The sequence below is a fragment of the Haemaphysalis longicornis genome, unplaced genomic scaffold, assembly GCF_048455015.1.
Source record: "Haemaphysalis longicornis isolate Haplotype H1 unplaced genomic scaffold, Haemaphysalis longicornis Haplotype H1 scaffold_7, whole genome shotgun sequence".
Classification (NCBI taxonomy): Eukaryota; Metazoa; Arthropoda; class Arachnida; order Ixodida; family Ixodidae; genus Haemaphysalis; species Haemaphysalis longicornis.
The window spans coordinates 39020092-39041782 of record NW_027526422.1 but is presented as its reverse complement, the minus strand read 5'-3'; the positions used below and the strand labels follow the sequence as shown (position 1 = coordinate 39041782).

General features: G+C 46.3%; 1 pseudogene across 1 annotated transcript in view; it reads right to left on the bottom strand.

The window, feature by feature from the left end:
* Positions 1-1789: 1789 nt before the first annotated feature.
* LOC144145280 (uncharacterized) overlaps positions 1790-21691 on the bottom strand; it is a 40858-nt pseudogene continuing 20956 nt past the window's right edge. Inside the window, exons 8-16 of the transcript XR_013317463.1 lie at positions 21192-21346; positions 18270-18398; positions 17376-17663; positions 14629-14682; positions 14466-14549; positions 11003-11089; positions 5751-6084; positions 3119-3272; positions 1790-2614 (exon numbers count right to left, since the gene is read on the bottom strand). The product of XR_013317463.1 is annotated as an uncharacterized LOC144145280 (transcript). The remainder of the gene's footprint in view (positions 2615-3118; positions 3273-5750; positions 6085-11002; positions 11090-14465; positions 14550-14628; positions 14683-17375; positions 17664-18269; positions 18399-21191; positions 21347-21691) is intronic.

Here is a 21691-nt window from a genome sequence, read left to right as displayed (position 1 = left end):
GGCCCAGAAAGAGGCTCGCGGAAGGCGAACTTACGCGAGATAAGGCTCATTTTCTCGGACCGAGCCCTCGAGCGAGGAAGCTACCCAGTTCTCGTGTGTGTAACATTCTCACCGCTTGGAGCTGGCGGCCTCTTCGTCAGGGAGATATAAACATTGAACGTTTCTCCTTACGAATCGTATTTATGGACGCACTCGCCGCCATGGCTCACCGTTCTGAAGAATAAGAAACAATGTAAAACTTGATAGCAAAAAAAAATGACCCATTTAGGTTACTTTCAACCTGAGTGTGCCACGATGAAAGCTTCGCTGGTACGGTGATTCCCACCCATGCCTCGGATCCGTGAGCTCTCTCTCTCTCTCTCTCTCTCTCTCTCTCTCTCTCTCTCTCTCTCTCTCTCTCTCTCTCTCTCTCTCTCTCTCTCTCTCTCTCTCTCTCTCTCTCTCTCTCTCTCTCTCTCTCTCTCTCTCTCTCTCTCTCTCTCTCTCTCTCTCTCTCTCTCTCTCTCATGCAATGTGCAGTGAGTCCTGACAACAGGTGACGGCGATGGAAATTTCAGTTACGTCGTTTGTGTTAAAGGGACCCTGCAACACTTTGTTCAACATTTCTCGAAGCCCCAATTGCTTGCAGAACGTAGTCAACCAACACATCCAGTATTTAAATTAGGGGGTCTCAAAGTACATCAGCCAAGAATTACTGCTTTATGCCGGTCAGATAACTTACAAAGTTTCTATTTTTCTTTCTTTTCCGGTCTCGACACTCTTCAGGCCCGTTCACACTAGCGACGAAAGCGAGCGAAAGCGACGGAAATTCCGTCGCTTTGTCGCGCGACGATCTTTTTTGGCGAATGGTCGGGACAAATTCTTGTCGCGCGACAAAACGACAGAATTCCCGTCGCTTTCGTCGCAGTGTGAATGGGCCTTTAGGCCGGCGGAATTACGTCATTACAGTGGTGTAGAGGCGATTGGTCGGCTTTTCTTCAATTGCAGCAATGAACGCACTAGAGAGCGGCTTTGAAAAAGAAAAGCTACAAGAGCCAAGCAGAAACGGAAGGCGTATCTGTTGCGAAGAGCGAATCACGCAGTGCCGCGCCGTGCTGGCGATAACTATAGCTTTCGTGGTGCTTCCAGACACAAAGTAAAGAGTGAAAGCGTTTATCAGCAGAGTTGCAAAGTTCCTTTAAAGGGACCCCGAAACATTTTTTTTTTACTTTTTTTTTCTAAATACGTACTACATGCTTTCACAACGTAGTCAAGCAACACATCCAGTACTACGAGTAGGAGGTCACAAAGCACCTCATCCAAAAATTACTGCTATGCCCATCAACCTAAAAGCTTGCTCAAAAAAATTTCCACTCTTTCCCTGGCTTGGCGTTCTTCGAATGCTCGAATTACATCATTACAGCAGTGCAGCGGATATTGGGCGGTTTTCTTTCAGTTGCAGCTATAAGCGCGTTCGATAGCTTATTTAAAAAAAAAAACAGCTACAAAAGTCGAGATGCAAGCGGGCACGCGCATTGAGCTTACTGCCTACAATTTCGCCCTTGCATCAACACCGCCAGTGGCATGACCGGTCAGCTTAGTTGACGCTGGTCCCATTCCCTTTGCCTTTCTTTTCCTCACTTTCCCCTGTGAACATTTAACAAATTTTACGCGCGCACAAAACGCTGACAGGTGTCTTTGGCACCGTCTCACGCCCCACGGGGCGCACCGCTCGGCACAGAGTGTAGAGCTTCGTACGCATCTATGGCCGCACGTAAAGGCTGTTGCAGTGTTGTAACATTGAAAACGATTGAAGAAGACCACATTCCTTTAATTTAAATCCAATTGTTCGCTTTCACTCGCAACCTTTATTAGATAATATGTCACAGTCAAGCATGCCCCTCAATGCTCAATGTACAGCCAGGTTTCACGAGGCTGCGCGGGTCCTGCAGTGACCGCATGTGGCAACACAAGAACTTAAATTTACTCAATGCGTTGGTTTTACGGGTTCCTCGATCTTTAGGTGGGGGCCTGAAGCTTTCCGAGTCATTGGGTTACGTATTAGATTTGTTTGGGTATTTTACAACATGTAATTTTGCGCGGCGAAGTATTACAAAAATAAATGTACTTCTTTGCACAGGCATGGCCAAACAGATAACACTTCATTGCTGTGTTCGATGCACTGCAAGGTGGCGGCTTCTCCCACGCTATCCCTGGTGAGACCACTCAACGCCGGAAGCACCAGGAATATCATCGTTGGGGCGACGTCATACTGCTGACCGAATTTGAGCTTTGGTCAAGACGACAAGGCATTGGCTTTCGTCGTGCTTTCCGTGAAGTTGAAGAGGAGGGGGTAGATTAGCTGGTTCCCGCTGTCGGTGGTGTAGAGTGACGCGTCGCCCGGGTTGTAGGCAAGAAAAGTTGTGTTGCCGAACGGGTTGCTGAAGTTTAACCTCGGTGCGTCCGTCAACAAGGAGCCGGAGTACAGGTCGTAGGCGAGGCCCAGATCTGTGGTGTGCTCGCTCTGGCTGTTAACCGCGTACAGCACTCCGCAGACGACGAAGAGGTGCGCCACCTGCCGGTGGTCCACGGTAAGGTTCCAGATGTACTCCGGACGGAGGCTTTCTTCGTGCACCTGCATTCACAAAGACTCCGCTGATTCGACATGAACGCTATGGTAGATTATCGTTGCAACAAAGTCTTCGAAACAGGAAAGTGGCTTCGTTATAAGCGATAATTGGCTAAAAGCGAGGATGGTTGGCTCTTAAAGCCTTGCAATGGGAACACCATAGAACACCTCGCATAAAACGACATTTTGAGCAAAGCGATTTTATTTCTCTCTTCCTTTCTCAAAGTTCATGCAGCATTGTAAAAGCTACAGCTCAAATATGCCGGTAGCGGATATGCAGAGTGAGCACCAGCAAATGAAGGACGGAGATGTACCGACAAAAATGTTCCTCCGCAAAAAATACGCTCCACGGCGTCTGTTCCGAACACGCAGGAGGATCGGTGAATCTTACAAGAATCTTGTCTTCACGTTCTTAGCTGAACCCCTATGCTTATAGATGTTCCCAGAAGCGTTGCACGAGGTTAGCGAAAAGACGCTTGGATTGACTGCGCAAAACATTACCGCATATACCTTGAGTATCATTGTGTTGTTGGATCTCCGGCTGGAGTAACTGATCCACAGGCCGTTTTCGTCCGCCAAGAAGTTGACGTAGTTCCTGAGGGCCGCGTAGAGGTAGCTGCCGTTCCGGTACACGGCGTCATCCAGCTTCAAGCGCGCTGCCACCCTGGAAGTTCCCGGGCACTCGTGAAGGAAATCGCTTCGCTGTGGTCGCTTTACTCTCTAACCCGAGTTGAGTGGTCACATATCGCAGACTAAATGCGGCGCTTTTCATAGAGATGAAGGCATTGAAAAAGAAGGAATGAATGAGCTTTGAGGTTAAAACGATCCAAGTCCACTCTTTCCCTGGATTCGAACGTTTAGAATCACTGAATTCGAACGTTTAGTGCTTCAGCGCTGGGCGTACCTGTCTGCTCCAACTTTTCTTCATTCTTTCATTTCTCTTTTTTGCCTATGTTCCCTTTCCCACGTGCAGGATAGCAAACTAGGCTCTAGACAGGTTAACTTTCCTGCCTTGCTTCTACATCCTTCCTTCCTTCCTTCCAAGTCACGTGGTCGTAAATGCTTCAGCTTCCAGTTACGAAGTGCGGAAGCGGGAGATAATGTTGGCTCGGAGTACCCGGTGTATTTCAAAACCCTGCGGAGATTCCCGTGTCCCCGCCTACATCGAAAATTCAAAGCCAAATGACCACCTTCTTTGTGGCCGTAAGGCGAATCCTAACGTCTGCGACTACAAGCTTTCTAAAAGGAAAATGAGGAATATATTCCTCATTAAGAAGAGCAAGTTGGGCCACCTTTTTCACCCTGCTCCTATAGCGCAATGATGGGTCTTAACTGAGCTCAGGTTTTCCCTCCTCGTCAAGGCGAAAAAAGGCTGGGCGTATGCACGATTTCCCTCCCGATCTCACTTGCCACTAAGCTGATGGACCAAGCTCTTCTGGCCACTCTCATTAGCAGCGGGATGAGAACCCCAACTTCCCTTACATTTCTGATTGACTGATGCCACGAAACTAATGGCGTTTGATAAGAAATGATTCGTGATGGGTACAGTGCAGACAAAACTTGGACAAGAAAGAACACAGGACGGAGCGCCATGAACATATACCAACACAAACCTATGCCAACACCATGGTATAGCACAATGCTATAGCATCGAAAAGCGCCATGGCTATATCAGCACCATGAACCTACACGAACACTCTCAACTCGCAGTTCTTCTGAAGAAATGATTCGCAGTTAGTGAAGTCACAGTTCATGAGAATCGAGCCCTGTCTCCGTAAAATGCTCACTCCAAATTTTGCTTCATTATCAACGGCTCCCTCAAGAAGTTTATTTATTTATTTATTTATTTATTTATTTATTTATTTATTTATTTATTTATTTATTTATTTATTTATTTATTTATTTATTTATTTATTTATTTATTTATTTATTTATTTATTTATTTATTTATTTATTTATTTATTTATTTATTTATTTATTTATTTATTTATTTATTTATTTATTTATTTATTTATTTATTTATTTATTTATTTATTTATTTATTTATTTATTTATTTATTTATTTATTTATTTATTTATTTATTTATTTATTTATTTATTTATTTATTTATTTATTTATTTATTTATTTATTTATTTATTTATTTATTTATTTATTTATTTATTTATTTATTTATTTATTTATTTTGCTGCGGCAGCGCCCACCGTCATCATTTCCAGCAGTTCACACCAGCGCCATATCTATCCCGCCGGGTGACTCAGTGGCAAAGTCTCGCTCCCGGCTTCGGGGATTGTTTTGCAGATCCAGGCGAACACAAAAACGCCCGTGTATCGAGGTTTAGGCGCACGTTAGAGTACTCTAAAGTGGCCCTCCACATCGGCGTGCCTCATAGTACAGGTGCAGATTTTTTTGCCTCCTGCACTCCAGAGAGAGAGAGAGGCTTTTTTAACAGCGAAGCCGTTTAGCAAATCGTAATTTTTCGTGTCCACAGTTAAAAATACCAAAAAATTGCCGAGCGCGCGCACGTGACCACGGGCTTCGTGGCGACCACCGGACAGTTAACAAAACCATGAAAATGCCTAGCGCTCGTGTGTCCGTGCCTTACGACGACAGCCCAGCGTCCCCGGCGCATGTTAGTGAGGCCAACATTGCCTACTTAGAGAGACTGGCAAAAATTGCCCCCCCCCCCCCCCCCCCGCAAAAAAAAAAACCCACAGCTCACCGTAGCCGTGGAAATGCTTGCTCGGAACAACAAAGACGCGCCATAAAATACGCCCCTCCAAGGTGATGTCTCATGATTATCACTCCCCCCCCCCCCCCCCCTAAAAAAAAGAATGAAGGAAGCTCACACATATAGCTACAATGTTGGAGTAAGGGTCGTTGCAGCAGCGAAGAAGAAGCAAATCGGCTGCAATCGGGGACTTAAACCTTCGTGATGGTCGTGAGGGTTGCGCACAGCTTCCCTATCTTCAAGTGTTACGCGTTACTGTGAGCTTCTTACATTTTTTTTCCGTCAGACTAAGGCCTATTTCCTGCACCCCATGTATTTATTTTTTTGCACATCTTTCATCACTTGCGAATGATAAATCTTCACCCCGGGCAGCCACGGAAAGCGCTCTCAGGCAGTGCGAAGCGGCACTTACTGCAGCGTCTCTCCGCTGCCCCTGGTGCTGAGGGGCACCCGCACCACGTAGTTGGTGTCGTTCTGGTGGTAGTAGAGCGAGCCGTTGTACAGCACCTGTCCGTTTCCGTGGAAGGGCACGGGCAGCCTGAGCGTGCGGTAGCCCGAGCCGTTCTGGAAGGCGGCCTTGGAAGGGAACTCGAGCAGCGAGCTTTCGTCCTGCTCGTTGGCCACGTAGAAGGTGTTCGGCTCGAACGGCGTGCTCTCCCGCATCCAGTTGCTGAAGTGGCCGCCGGGCTTGCGGTTCAGCACGGGCTTGCCCACGCGCTCAATCACGCGACGCGTCACCAGGCACTCTGGGGAATTGAGAGGAACGAAGCGGGAAATAGATCGCATCGTGCTGCCCGCGTCACTCTGAATAATGTTCTATTTTATTTATTTATTTAAAACATACTGCAAGCCCATTGAAGGGCCCAAGCAGGAGGGGCATCCCAAGGAAAAAAAAAACATTTAGGCGCAATACACATGGCACACTGATCAAAATAGTTTTAACAAATACAGGAATGCACCAAAGTTACAAAAATACCCATACACGTGGCACACTGTTGGAAATATATTGTACACATACACAAGAATGCATCAAAATTGAAAAACAATGTCATTCCAATGTCTAAGAACTACAGAGGAAGTTACAAACACAGAGAAAATTATTTCTAAACTGTTAGTACTCTAATAGCCCGCTAAACCGCAACACTAACGGGATTTAATCGATAATCGCCTTTTTGTTTGCTTGTTTGCTTGCTTGCTGGGATCCTTGGAAAACCCTCGCCCCATTGTTTCGTTGTTTAAAGTGGTGCCGACTAATCCGGGGAATTTACGATACTGCGAAGCTTCCTTCCACGCCATGCAGGTGATCTTCCTGGTTTATTGCAAAGTAAACATGATTATTTTGTCGATACCAACCTTGCTCACACGCTTTCACTCCCGAGTAATCGAGGTGACGTTCAATAAGACAGTCCATTGATGCTATTGGAATAAAATTTATGTGGCAGTGGAAAACCCATCTCCGAATTTTTGTGCGCGCGTTTGCACGTGTTAGTGCGTCGACACCTAGCACGTATCTAAATAAATTGAATTATTTTGCCAGTTTAAAAGTTCAAGTGAGAGAAACCATGCCTTGTGAATCGAAAGGGGGAGTCCTAAACATGGGGCCACGATTTCTTATTGACAACAAGGTAAAACTGCTGTCTTTTGTGTGCTAGTTTTATGCCTGTTACAAGCGCAAGAAGGGAAAAGTAAATTTCATCGGGGCTTCTAGGTTTCGCCGCAACTTAAAAAACAACCATAAATAACATGCCATTGCTGCCTTAGACTCGTGCACACGCACTCAAACACGGCACTTATCCATACAAAAAAAAATTCACGTATCTCCACGAAGTGAATCATGACGAGTGGGCGAAGCACTGGGAATCGTTCTTACCGTAAATCACCCGTGGCATTGCCCACTCGCGCATGTGACAACGCGTGTGTACAGTATAACAACTCCAATCCAATCCAATCCAATCCGATACAATTCAATTTAATCCAATCCAATCCAATCCAAATCCAATCCAATACAATACAAGACAATACAATGCTCCTCGCGCATGCGCAACACCGTGTACACGGACGCTAAGGGACAAGCCAGGGACAAAGCGAGGTCCTAAGGTGCTTCGCCCCTAAAAAATTATGGTAGGTTGTTTGGTAGATCTGTACGAATGCCCGCGCGGCTCATCCCAGGAGGCTCAACTCTACGCACAACTCGGTATTTCTCGCGAGCACCTCGCACACCATGCCGCTGTGTTTTGCCTTCTAGCCATCTAAGAGGTCCCATTCGCGCGCTGTAGCAGCGGCACTGGCTGCCTGCCGCTTCTTTCGCCGACAACCAGTATCCAGATGTCGTCCCATCAATATCCTACAATCCTGTGTTGCGGCCTACTGAGCTCTACACTCGCTGCGCACTCAATTTTACAATACATACAAGCTGTGATGGGATGTGCCGACACGGTATGCGTCTATCCGTCAGCCGATCCACCACTAGGCTCATAGAGGTTCTATCGCTGCAGTCGCGGGCCGCCGTGGGTGGCGCCATTGCCGCTAGCGACGTTCCCCGCCTACTTATTTAGCTAGCCATAAGGCTTCTTTTTTGTCTCGAAGCCAAAATCAACAAAAAATGGTGACATTTTTTTCTTGTTCATTGTGCATGAAGCTTCTGCATAATCACTGACAAATTAATCTTTTTGGTGGTTCAATTTCATGATTACAAAACAAATTTGATGAACCTTCTACACTAATATTGTTGCTTTTTTGCAGCCAGAGCCATCTTTTCAGATTGTTTTTGAGCCATGACAAGTGGAACGTGCCTGCCCGGCAGTTGACAGAACGCTCGCCGAATCGCGGCTCCCCTAGACAGTGGCGCCAGATTTCCCTCTAGGATGTATTAGTATGGAACTCTATGGCTGACGTGAACCCTCTCCAACGCGCTCTCTCGTTCTTTGTTCATCCGTCGCTCTGTCCACGGATCGGCGGGGAAAAGTTTTGCCAGCATGCCCCATTTATTGGCCACGCAATAAGCAACGTAAGCCAATCGAAGGCAGAGCTGGAAGGTAATCTGTCTCAACCGATAAACATATGGGAGCATACAGCAGACGCCCACACCGAAAATAAAACGGTAATAAATAGAATGGGAAAGCAAGCGGCTATGAACGCTGACTTGTTTGATTGCTTCATCCTGTGCTTTTTGCTTATTGCAGAGGTCTATTGTCCCTTTTTTTTTTGTACCCAATCGCTCTTTGCGTGAAAGATAAAGTGCCGTTTGTTTTCTCTCATCCGCACAACATGGCTAGCGCGTTTCTCGACACTTTATTTTCTTTTTTTTATTCTTAGCTATTTTCCCCTTTATTCGTTGCAATTGCTCTCGCACGCTTTCACAGAAGCAGGAAACGGAGGAGAAATTGCGGAAAAATCTCCGACGTCTACGCTCTTCGCTTCTCCGCTCAGTTCTCCGGCACAATCGAACCAATTGGGGCTACCCCTGCTCCCGGTAGCCGTTTAAGATTGTAAAACGCAGGCGATACGCGTTCGCGGGATGCGTTCGCCAGAGCGCAACAAAGTTTGTAATGGGCCGGTGTTGGGGCGGCGCCAACAAAGGGCTGCGCTGAATGTTCCCGTGTTTCGTTTATTGCATTTACGGTGTTTAGGCGCACTTACGAAAGGTTAGCGTAGGCGGAAAAAAGCCAAATTACGGACGCAAATAGCTCCGATAACAGCTGCGCCCCGAAAAGGCGGTCATTTGTTACCGCAAGCGAAAATTCCCAGAAAGTGTGATATAGGCTTGGGGAAGGGTTATCCTCCGTGTTTCTGGAGAATTTGAAGTTAAACGACTGCAGATATAAAGCAAATACTTTTATTACCCCCCCCCCCCCTTCTCGTGACCCGACAACACACACACTTTTTCTTTCCTCATGCCTTAGGGGTTCATGTTTCCTGCTGCTGAACTGCAGGGCGGTTGTTCGATTCCAGGACGCGGTGGCTGTTTTTCTGGTGCATTTGAGATATACATGCGTTCGCCCGAGTGCAAGAGATTGCGCCGCAGGTTGAGGAACCACGGCAGCTTCTATCCTGTCGCGTGCCTCTCCACCTTACTTTTTCTGTTTTTTTAGGTTTGTTATGGTTATGATAGTCTGTACCTTATTCAACAAATAAATATGTAATTTACTTACCGATTTGTGTTATTTGACCTTTTCCGCTTTTGCTCGTATCCTAGTCTGGGCCTGGTGTTCTTTGTTCTTTGTTCTGCTATTTGATGTGCAAACTTCAACTTGTCTGCTAATTGTACTTTGTGTACCCACTCCTGCTATAGCCCTACTTGGGCTGCAGTATTTATAAATAAAATACAAATAAAATAAAGTATTCATTTTTATAGCCCTTGCCACTGGTGATGTGGTAGGCGGAGTCCTGTTTATGTGCTTTAAGCGCCAACATCAAATTTTTAGAGCGAAAGCTCTACTACGTTACATCTTTCAAGGTCGTTCATCACGTCGCATTGAACTTCAGCTGCCGGTGCACGAATTGCGCTTTTCATATCGCTTCGCTTGCTCGGAGCTTCGCCGGTGAGGGTGCAACGGCTACTTTGCCTACCCCTTATCGCTGAGCGGTGACTGGGCCGTGCGTGCGTGTGGCTCAGCGTAAGCGAATGACGTGACTAGGCGAGAGTTTAGCGACTGATATGCTCTAACACAGCGCTGATTGATTTGATTGATTGTAGGGTTTAACGCGCCGACGCAACGCAGGCGATGAGGCGCGCCGTAGTGGAGGGCTCCGAATTAATTTCGACCACCTGGGGATCTTTAACGTGCGCCGAAATCTCGTACACTCGGGCGTTTTTGCTTTTCGCCTCCATCAGAAAAGCGGCCGCCGCGGCCGGGAATCGAACCCGCGACCTCGTGCCAGCGCTGATTGAGTTTACAAGAACGAAGGCTAGAAAAACACACGATGCACGCAAACGAAAGAAGTGCTTTGCCGGCTGCTTTGGGGCGCTAATATTACTTGATTCTTCCGCAATCTTGCCATCGATTGCGCGCAAGCTGGGCTGTCTGCGCCTGCCAATCCAATCACCCAGTAGAGATAGCTAGACCGCAGGCTGCGAAATCTTAAGCAAAGGTAAATGTTTACGGAACACTGCGGGCATGGTCTTTGCTTTCGCTCATGATACAAGGTTTGAAAGTTCTAACCCTTACCCTTTTAAGACGAAAGTTTTATTCCCGGATACATGAAGATTTCCCTGACGTCATATCCGTCACGAAAGTGACATGAGTACAACGAAGCGGCCTGTAAAGGGTGCACCCCTGCACACAGGGTCTTCTTGCAGGGGAAGCAACGTTTAGTACTAAAGAGTGCTTTATATGTAGGGCTGTTTGTTTTCGGGTTTTATATTTTAAGGCGAAAGTGTTTTATCCCGGGATACACCAAGATTTCACTCACGTCATATCCCTCACGGAAATGACTCCAGTACCCCTTTGCCGAAGCGACCCGCCAGCAGGACGCCGCTAGCCAAGCACACCCACAAGACAGCCGCCGAACCGCGAATCATGCTCAGCTGCAGATTTCGCTGCGCATTTCACTTTCGTGTTTTACCGATTCCTATATGACAGAGGAATCAACCACAGTTTTTTTTGTTACTTTTGTCTGTCTGATGTTTAGTTTTTGGAGTAAAGCTCACAATTCCTTCCTCACCTTGGTTCCGCGGTCTCCTCGCCATCCAGTTAGTCCTATTGACTGTGCTGTCAACGTTCTGCACATTGATGATGTCCGTAAGCGTGCCTGCAACAGGTCATCACTCCTTATTAAAGTGTAACACAGGATATGACATGCTTTAAATGAAACTACGCAGCCGAAGTGGGCACCATGCGAAACATTTTACAGTATTCCCATGACATAACTGCACTATACCGAACACCCTTAACAAAAAAAGGTCATTAAAGGGCAGTAACGGCCGTATTTACTAACTCCTTACAAATCTCACTACCCCGCGGTACTGTATGTAGGCCCCGCCACTAGCAACTGCATGGTTAGGAAATTAACTCGGTGTAGAAAGTAGTATAAACTAGATTAAGGCTGTGCTTATGACTAGGTTATGCATGCCCAGTTAGTAAACGCATGTAGCTGAGGAGGGTGCTATCGCTAGGACTTTACTAGTGAAAGTAGCGGTGCTTACTCCCTGCTTCAGTTATAACATTGACTAGTGCTGCATTTACTACCTCCAGTTACTGAGTAACTAGTGTATACTGAGACAAGTAACTTGTTAGTGTTCCGTTAGTGAATGCCACAACCCTTTTTTTTTAAGAGGGAATAGTACGGCGTCAAAATAGCACGTTCAAAAACAGCACGGCCACAGAATAGGAGGGCCACAAAGGCTCGTTAAAACTCTAGAGTAGCATGGCAGGCTGCTGTGATGATATGCCCATTGCGTCAGCAGTGTGCACATAGCGTTAGGCAACCAAAGCTAGTTTTCTTCAGCCTCAAAAAGGAACGATGTTTCTTCATTTCAATTCTAAGGGCCGAGAAGTTTGCACCGGCCAAACAAGAACTAACGGTTATCACTTTTCTGTTTTAGTCAGTCCTTTCCTATTTTAATTAGTAGACGTACAATAAACTTTTCATTGTCACTTTCAAAGGCAGGATCAACAACACCAGGGGTATTATTACTTTATAACCTGTCTGACAAGCATTTATATTATTCTATAAGTACAACTTGTTTCAAATGTTAGCTAAGACAGAGCCCAATATTTCTGCATTATAAATTTTGGCCTGAGGGCACTCAATTGCAGTAAAATTTCAGCTCACAGCACTTCGGAAGATGAAGTTGTCACTACACAACTGCCCATCGATACAACTTCCATTGTGATGCGCAGAAGCCTCAGAGAAAAAGCGGCTGAATAAAGTTCGCTGAATTGGCCGCATTACCCCAGCGCTTGAACCAGGAACTAAAAGCTTCTTAATTCTTGTGCTGAGCCCCGTTCATAAAGACGTAAGCACTTCATTCGTTTCGTGACCTGTAGGATCGTCTACCTTTATATGCGTTGGTAATCCTCTTATCCGACTAAAGAAGCTAGTCGAATAAAGTGGGCAGTTTCAGTATTTTTTTTTCTCCATTGCACTTAAGGAAGGTACACGCGGTAAAATGTTTTCATGTGATACGCTCTGTCTTTTGTAGAAAGCCTGTTCATAGCGTCCTTCATAGCGTCCTTCTTTGCAAGCCATTAAGCGTTACGCGATACAATTCCCGCAGTCGTTTTTATTTTATGACGCAATACTTCATGAATAAATTCTTCATTGTTCCAAACGAGCATTAATAAATGACGAGACACAGGGCAGCCTCAAAAACAGGGCCACAATATACCATCCTTTCGGTGTCTTGCCTTACTAGCTGGAAATATATTTAATATATGCATAGAGGTACGCAAGTATGCAGCCAAATGTGTCTAGCGCCGTGGGGAAGGCTTAGAGATAGGTGTGTTACTTAACCGTGCGTTTTATCCGTGCTTAAGAGCGCTCAAGGAGCGAAGTTTCTTGTTTCTGTTTCTTTGGATTATTATAGTGGAACATTTATTTTGAACAAAGGTGCATTCTGGAGCGGACTTTTGTATACCTATTTTCTACTCATGCCATATCTATAGTGTTATGCTTTGCCTTGGTGCTCAGTTGAAAGGGCGTTAAAGCTTTATACTATTTTTACTGTGCTCTCTGTATGCTAAAAAGAACAAAATCAGCCTGCCTAGTACAAAATCGAGAAAATACGCTGGCGGGTCCTTATTTTTTATCGCGCACTATAATTTTCTTTAAAAAGCAGGTAGTTTTAAAATTGTCTGCGCTGACCACACATCGCCGCTCGCTAAATGCGTGAAGTTTAACATATCTATTTTCGATATCTTGAGACTTGAATGATTGCCTATATCAAAAGATACCATTTACTTTTTTTCTACAAACCCCCATTTATTATATCCAGCTATGGAGTGTATAGATTTGCTTTGTAGCGATGTAATCGAATTTGTAACGAAATTTGATTTATACAAATGAACATTTTTTTACCGCGACACCAGTGAGACGTGTTCAGTTTACGCGTACTCCCGTTCAACGAAATGCGCTTTTAGCGAAAATTTTCTTCCCTGAAGCCAAAGAAATCCTTAGCTGCTACTCAGTTTTTGTAAGTTTCGTTCCACTCGATTCCCCGGCATATTTAGCGCAAACAAATGGAAGCGGCTTGGCTCAGCTAACCTTGGATATGCAAACAAAAAGCTTAGCTTAGTCTGGTTGAGTCTTGGTTTCGCTTGGTTAACCTTTGATGTAGCTGCATTTCCGACCACGGCTGGAAGCCGTTCGGTCCCGTGTAGCGTCACTAAATAAGCTACGCTTAAGAGTACCGCCACTTCGTTCACCCGGAAGCGTCTCGGGGCCATTTTGTTTCGGGCTTGCAGTGTTGCCGTATCTCCCAACGAAACCGCCGCCGGTTATGACGGGCAGAGTGCGAGCGGCCGCTCTAGCGCCCGCCCAGCAGAGAGAGAGAGAGAGAGAGAGAGAGAGAGAGAGAGAGAGAGAGAGAGAGAGAGAGAGAGAGAGAGAGAGAGAGAGAGAGAGAGAGAGAGAGAGAGAGAGAGAGAGAGTCACTCAGAAACAAAATGGATGTGCCCATATGTAAACAAATATCACGTGGTGCCAACCGACCAAGGAAAATCTTGGCGGCACCTAACAATGGGAGAAAAGAGTGCCGATACTCTAAAAGCCTTTATTTAGTGACGCTAGTCCCGTGCAACGCTCATAATAAGAAGCCCGGCCTCGCTCTCATTCTAGGCGAACGCGGCGTTTCTCTTTCACGGCGAACCCGGCGCAAGATGAGTCACATAGCCCGAGACGCCCTAGCGGCGCATGCGTGGGAGGCTGCGGGTTTGGTCAGCCGTCGATCAGCTGAGCGGCCGCTCCGCCGCCGCCGCGACGGGAGCGGCCGTGATGTGAGTAGAACGACTTAAAATGGGGCCTTGTGCGCAGCGCCGACAGCGGGCCCGGCGAGTCACGCGATGCGCTTCGAGAGGTGCGGCGCCGGGGGTATGTCTCCATTCAAAAGGTTTACTTGCACATCCTCCGCGAAACCGTTGGGCTAAAGTAGTATAGCTTTGCTTTAAAAAACCGAAGGGAAACTTGCCAGGTCCGCATGTCTTCAGCCGAGCGCTGCTGCTGCAGTCGGGACACCGCTTGCACTCGCCCAACGTCTGTTTCGTCAGGGGCGCTGAAAGGGGATGAGGAAAACGAGATTTCCCTGCCATTTTATCAACAGCAGCAACCTATCCCGCTAACCATTGACTGACCTTGACCGGCTGTTCTTTCCGAGTCATCGAAGTCATCCGTTCTGTCGTCTTCACCTGGAATGTGCGCCAAAATTAAGGCACATGGATAATTTTAGAATTTTTACCCAGGCGAATACAATTGGCTTTAGGTCTGCTCCAGAACGAAGGTGTGTCCTGTGGGTAACAGCGCATTTGGGTGGATTTCAACTTATTCAAAAGGCAACACAAATAATCAGAAGCAGCCTAGCTGTCGTGCTGAACAGGAATAACGTTTATGGGTGTGTGACGGGGATGGGGGGCGTTGCACGGAGAGGAAGATGGAGGGAGAGGGAGTATGGAGAGAAAAAATGGAAGCTAAAACGTCGTTAGAGATGTACAGGGCTCAGAAATTGGACATCATAAAGGAACATTTCTGCGATAATTCCGAGAGCAGTGCTTTGTTTTTGAGGCTAGAGCAGGTTGCTTGCGAACTAAGAGCTTTGTTGGGGAGTATTCACAAAATAATGGGGTATGCGTGGTCTCCGGAAAAGAAACAGAAACTATGCGGCACATAGTGTTAGAATGTGAGGGTATCCATCCAAATCTACATGAAGGGAATATTGGGCTTTCAGAAGCCCTAGGATTTAAGGGTATCACAGAGGAAGTTAACTTCGAGGCTGTCGAGGGGACGAAAAGAAGATTAGAATGCTGGTGGACGAAAAGCAGAGAGGGGAATATTGCCTAGGACAGTTACCACCTGTAACAGAAAAAAATAAGTATTTTGTGCGTATTAAGCTTTTTCGTGCCTGCCCTAAGAGGAGCGCTGGTATTAAACGAAGTATAAAACATAAGTATATTTGTTTTATTTTAGGTAAGATGACACGTCATCACCCCGCTACAAAGGGGATACCAATACCTATCATCAATCACCATAATCATCGTCGTCATCGTCATCATCATCATAATCATCATCATTTCCCATAGCACTGGAGATCAGACTGACTTTATACCCGCACCGAGCGCTGGCCAGCCAACATTCCCACTGCTACGTCTAAAGAAGGGATGGGACCTGAATGATAGGTGTGTATTCGCATACAAGGTGACAGGTAGATTTAGGTGTGTGGCACTTCGGTAAGTCGTATGGGTATGTCATGGTGGATATTTAATTGAGGACGGTCGAGTTGAAGTCGGTCTCGGTATATTGTATAAAATTTTTATTTTCTATAGTTTAGTTAACATTTTGACAAATGTCTGCCATAACCCATTATGGTGGTGGCTCGGTGGCTAAGGTGTTGCGCTGCCGAGCACGAGGACGCGGGTTCGATTCCCGGCCGCGGCGGCCGCTTTTCTCATGGAGGCGAAATGCACAAACGCTCGTGTGTGCGAAATTTCGGCGCACGTTAAAGATCCCCAGTTGGCCAAAATTAATCCGAAGCCCTCCACTACGGCGCACCTCGTCACCTGCGTTGCTTCGACGCGTTAAACCCTATCATCAATCAAATGTCTGCCATAAATCAAGGTGCTCTAGAAATGAAAATATCGGCCTCCAGATAGGCGAGTACAGCGCGACTTGTTTCTGCGTAAAAATAAATATTCAGATTTCAATGGTACCGGAACAAGTATAGATGGCATAGAAAGGGGAAGTTTCACCATCGTACTACGCAACGCAACACAATAGGTGCAGCTTACTTTAGTAAGCAGTGCGGAAGTGATTTAAGCTTTCTTGTTAAAATGTGACTCAGAACAACCTCCCTTCCCAGACAATTTTTTTATAAGCGAAGCTTATCTTAGTGTACCCGGGCAGGTCTGTCTGGCATAGATTCTTCGATCGTTACTCATTTTCTCCTACATTTGTGATTTTATTAGGTTTAATGCACTCAAAGCAGTATTCTCAAGTCAGGAAATTGGGACTTTGTCTGCATCCTACTCTGGTTCTCTGTGTATTGGTGCTCTGAATTTGCATATGAACAGTTGAATTTCTCCTACCAGATCCCTATCACGGATAAGTCACGAACTTTTATAGGAGAGCGTAAAATCGAAATTAAGGTTTGGGGGGTTCACGCGCCGAAGCTACATCTGTGCTGTGAGGTGCGCGGTAGGGAAGGCCCACGTGACAATCTAAACCACCTGGGAATCTTTATTCTACGCCTGAATTTCTACACGCGGGCGTTTTAGTTTTTTGCCCACATTATAAATTGATGCCACCTCGGCCGGCATCGAACCTGCGTCCTTGAGCTCCGCAGCACAACGCCTTAACCACTTAGGCAACCTTGTAGGTGCGTATAAGCTTCGATGCAAAACAGAGCATGTTTGGGTAAACAAAAATTAAAAGAGGAAATGAATATTGAAATGTTCTCAAGAGGCAGAAAACAGAACGTTTGACACAAGAGAACGACGCAGCTTTTCCCTAGACAGGAAAGCATGCGCAACACGATATAAGCCGCAAAAATTACAGCCTCCCAACAGCCTGACCGCCAGTATATTGCTACGGTTTTGAAGGGACGCCCAGAGGCGTAACGCACCACTTCCATACACAAATCAGGGCCAATATTTACGGAGCTGTTCGCACGGAAAATATCGCAAGAGGAGTTTGTGATCACCCGACCTTCAGGTGTGTATGCGGGCAGCCAACCGCGTTATTGCGCCGGTCGATTCAACCGCCGATGTTGCTACAGCTTATCTGCGAACACCTCTGTTGGGCCTAGGTGGTGTCGCCGCAGTCAGAGGACCACTTAGCAGATCAAAGTGCATCCCGCATGCGCATTTGACCCGCCTAGTAGTGTACTCACTGTAGACGGTGAGCGAGCCGATGGCCTGACCCAGGGCGTTCTTGCTGACGCAGTGGTAGAGACCAAAGTCCTGCTGCTCCACCCGGGTCACGTTGAGCGTCATGATGGTCGAGTAGCCGCGGTCCTGCTCGCGGATGCGGTACTTGGCGCCGTCCTCGAGGAAGCGCCCCGATCGGAGAGTCCACGTGTTCACCGCTGCCGGGAAGGACTCCACGTGGCACTCGAGCAGCGCCCAGCCACCCAGCCGGGTTCCCACCGACCACTGCTTGATTCGGATGAATGGAGGAACTGCCGACACGGATGCAGAAGAAGCGGGCGGTAAGGGGGGCTGGGGGGTTACATTACCGGAAAAGGTTTAAATGCAGCAGGGGCCGTGCGAGAATGAAGCTACAAAGACTGCTAACAGGTGAGTTTTCACTCACGGTTGTCAAGCTGATAACTTCTTGCTTTTCTTTTCAGATTTATAGTCAAGAAGGTCTTCAACATTTTTAGTATAACATTAATCTCATAAGAACACCTACACACAAACAAAAACTCTTGCAGGGACATGCTAAATATTGACGAGGCAACAGAGGCTGTAGCCACTTTTGTTTCGAGCGCCAGGTGTTTCGTCTATTCAGGGCCGCTACACAGAACACTCAGTAGAGCTCAAGAAGGACGCCTATAGAAAACAGTTCTATGGCTTGTGCGTGCCGACTTAACTAGATCGATAAGAAAAATAGGCAGTAAGTAAAGTAGCACTACAGCATACCTGTAAAGCTAATACTAGTCGGTGTTTTTTTTTTTTTTTGCACTGCAGTAAGCACATAAAACAGAGCACAAAAAAGAAAACATGCTTTCTTCTAGCGCTGTTTTTCTAATGAAGGGAATGGCTGTCAGGCAGGGTAGACCCACAGGTGACCTCCAGGAGGACTTCCTTGGTGGCTTCGACCGGCACGCCGTTGGACGCGGTGCACAAGTAGCGGCCCATTTCCTCCCTGGTCACGTGGGTAAGGTTCAGCTGGCGATCCTCCACCAGCGACTCTGCAAGCCGAGAGCACGCGACTCGCGAACTCTTCACTACAGTGTATACCAGATTATGACCCCCATGCGCGGCAGCCGCGACTGGAACGGTTATTGCATTGCGGCACGCGATGTGACGGACGCTCCTCATTGAGATTCCACTACAGTTTGCCAAATGGCTTATTGTACGAGGGTCTACTGTGTATGGCCCTCATTATATACGACGCTGTCTTGCATCCAAGGGTTGGGAATTGCGGGTATTTGCACGCGATGAGTAAAAGAAAGTTCAAGCCCCTTTTCGGCAGCAATTTCAAAGGCCGATTGTAACACAATATGTGTCGTGCGTTGCTTCACAACTATTCTAAGGACTGGTAAGAGCGCCAGTACCGGCTGTAATCGCCTCGCATAACAGAACACGCCGACAGTCTGTTTACCCAACTAGCAGTAGCAATGTTTTGCGGTGCCTAGTGTTCTTATCACGGCATTGAACCTCTGTTGCAGCCATCCATGAAGTATGCTTTGTAGACAAAAATATGTCGCAGTTTTTGACAAAACGTTGGCCCTATCCTAGTGCACAAAAAAGGGGAATGTCAAAGAGGCTAAAAATTACAGGCCTATCAGCCTATCATCAGTTGTATACAATTTATTTACAACATTCACCCTTGGCATTTAACTATCGTGAGAAGAGGACAGCTTTCGGAGAGGTACCTCAAATATTGATCATATTCAGATAATTAGCCAGGTAATCAAGAAATCTGCAAATTTTAATAATCGTCGGTGTACCTATGGAGTCCATACATTAAGAAAGCCTTTGGCCACCGCCGCTGTGCTTGGAGCGCCAAGACAGCATGAGGATGCCTGCTGGATGCCTGCTAGATTGTGTATAGGCGATGCCCTGTAAAAGCCACATTCAAACGCAGCCGATGTAGAATGGCTTCATCGCTCTTACTAAGTTAATGAAATACAAGGAGTGCATACTTATAACTATTATTGAGCAAATTGCTGCTGCTCATGCAAATCGGGAGAACATTAAGCAGACAATTGTTATGGGCTGGGAGCATACATTAAGTACCTCGAAACGATGAGCACTACGCTACCTTTTCCTAAATCATTATATTCATCCACATCTTGAAGCATTTCATTACCTAGGCTTAATGCGAAGCTTGCCGTGTTTTTTAAACATCACTTTCGATCTCTCATATTCACCTTTATTCATATTACATAGCTGGCTCAGTACAGTTCCTGAGCCATTTTTATTGCAGTTGTTCTCCTGATTCACTCAACAACATAACGTCGTCTGGAAACCTCAAGTGGATCAACTGTTGTCATGACAATCATGATGATACTTAAATTCTTGTCGTCTTTTGAACGTGAGTGAGAACTGCTCACGTGTAGAAGCGCACCACTTGCAACCCCCGTATATACGCGCAAGCAACTCATAACCGGAAACGCATTGATTAGGCCATCTAAGCATCTTTACGTTCAGGCAGACACACTTATCTCGATGGCAAAGCGCTTGTTCTTTTTCTATTGTTATTCTCATTTGCTTCACGGGCTATTCTCAGGATCGTATGCCAATGACAAATGTGAGTGGGAATATAATACTAGTCCTGTCATTTAGAACGGATTATCTGAGCTTTTTGTTGCTTGGAAAACCACAAGCTTGTGAAACACTGAGCAGAGCAAGAGGCGGGGGAAATATGTACGCGCAGCTGGGTGATTGTTATCTGTAATTAATGCAATGAATATTCTTTCTACGCTGCTCGTTCTATTGCAAGGGAGAGACGGGAAAATTATGATACCGTTTCGTTTGGCTTCGTTTTGCTATGAACAGGAGCGGAGAAACTTTCACCAGTGTTGTCGGTGTGCAATAGCACACTTTCTTTAAGCATAACAAATAAGTGGTTCTAGAAGAAGCCCGTACCATTCTAATCTGCGCCTCACGTCTACCTCATTTGCAGCCCAGTAACGCTAAGGAAATCTTGTGCTCTGGTATAGGCGACTGCTTGCCAATGCAGGTCCTTCGCTCTCACAATCTCCGTTTTTCCTTTTATTCAAGTATTTTTACCCTCTGTGCCATTACAGTTCTCTCTCTCTCTCTCTCTCTCTCTCTCTCTCTCTCTCTCTCTCTCTCTCTCTCCTCTCTCTCTCTCTCTCTCTCTCTCTCTCTCTCTCTCTCTCTCTCTCTCTCTCTCTCTCTCTCTCTCTCTCTCATACGATTTTCTTCCCGCCGTCCCAGAGCTTGGCAACGTAGATAGGAAATAAGTACCGCAAGAGAAATTTACCCATTAACTAAAATTTATCTTATTTATTTTTGACAATGACAATTTTAACTACTACTGTGCTAGCTGGAAGATCCTATTCACTTTCCTCTTAAAAAAACTTTGTCAGGGATAACACGCTGTTCTTGACGTGAAAAATTGGGCGTGTTTGTAACCCTTTGTCAAAATTTTCTAGGCCAATACTAAGCCTTTTCGACCACAAAGAATTCAAAGAATAAGCTTTACCATTTAATGCGTCGAAAATATTTTACGACAGACAGAGAGGGAGGTGTTTCCTCTAGCTTTCAAGCATAAAACGTTTCAGCCTCGGTCGGTACCTTAGCTTGCACGTTGTTTTCTCTCTTTTTTTGCGGCCTGCGCGTTTCCGGCTTGGCCTAGAAAATTTTGACAATGACTGTACATCTTTTGCAGATAGCAGCGAAAAATAAGACAAGGACAGAGGCAGGATGACAAGGACTGCGCAGTCTTCGTCGTCCTGCGCAGGCGAGACAAGTGAGAGACATTGTCCCCACTCTCTCCTCCCTCTGCTCACCATGGAAGCGTTCTCCGTAGATGGGGCTTCCGTCCTCCTCCTCCAAGTGACCAGGGGCTCCGGCTGTCCCGTGGCCGAGCAGCGCAGACGGACGTTCTCGCCTTCCCGTATTGTCACCGTCTGCACCGTGTGCGTGTCCACAATCGAAGGGGGGACTGCGCATGCGCAATGGCAACGGAAAGGGAAGTCGGTGAAGCTGTAAATTAGGACGCAGAGTTATGGGTTCTCTTTTCTGCACTCTACGGCAATGGAGTTCAAAGTTCCCCTTCACTTTTGTTGCGACGTACGGTAAGTGTATGAGCGCCGATCTTAATATATGCGGGAAAAAAATTACCGCATTTTTCCCATTCTTAGTGCATCCTTCCCTGAAGACCTATTATGCTTTATTTGGCAATAAAGTATAAAATTAAAGCATGTGCACGCTAAAATATTAATTTTTTAGAGCTCTTGCTATCTCACTTGCTAGATCATCGCTTACTTATTATTTTAGAGCGCAGCTT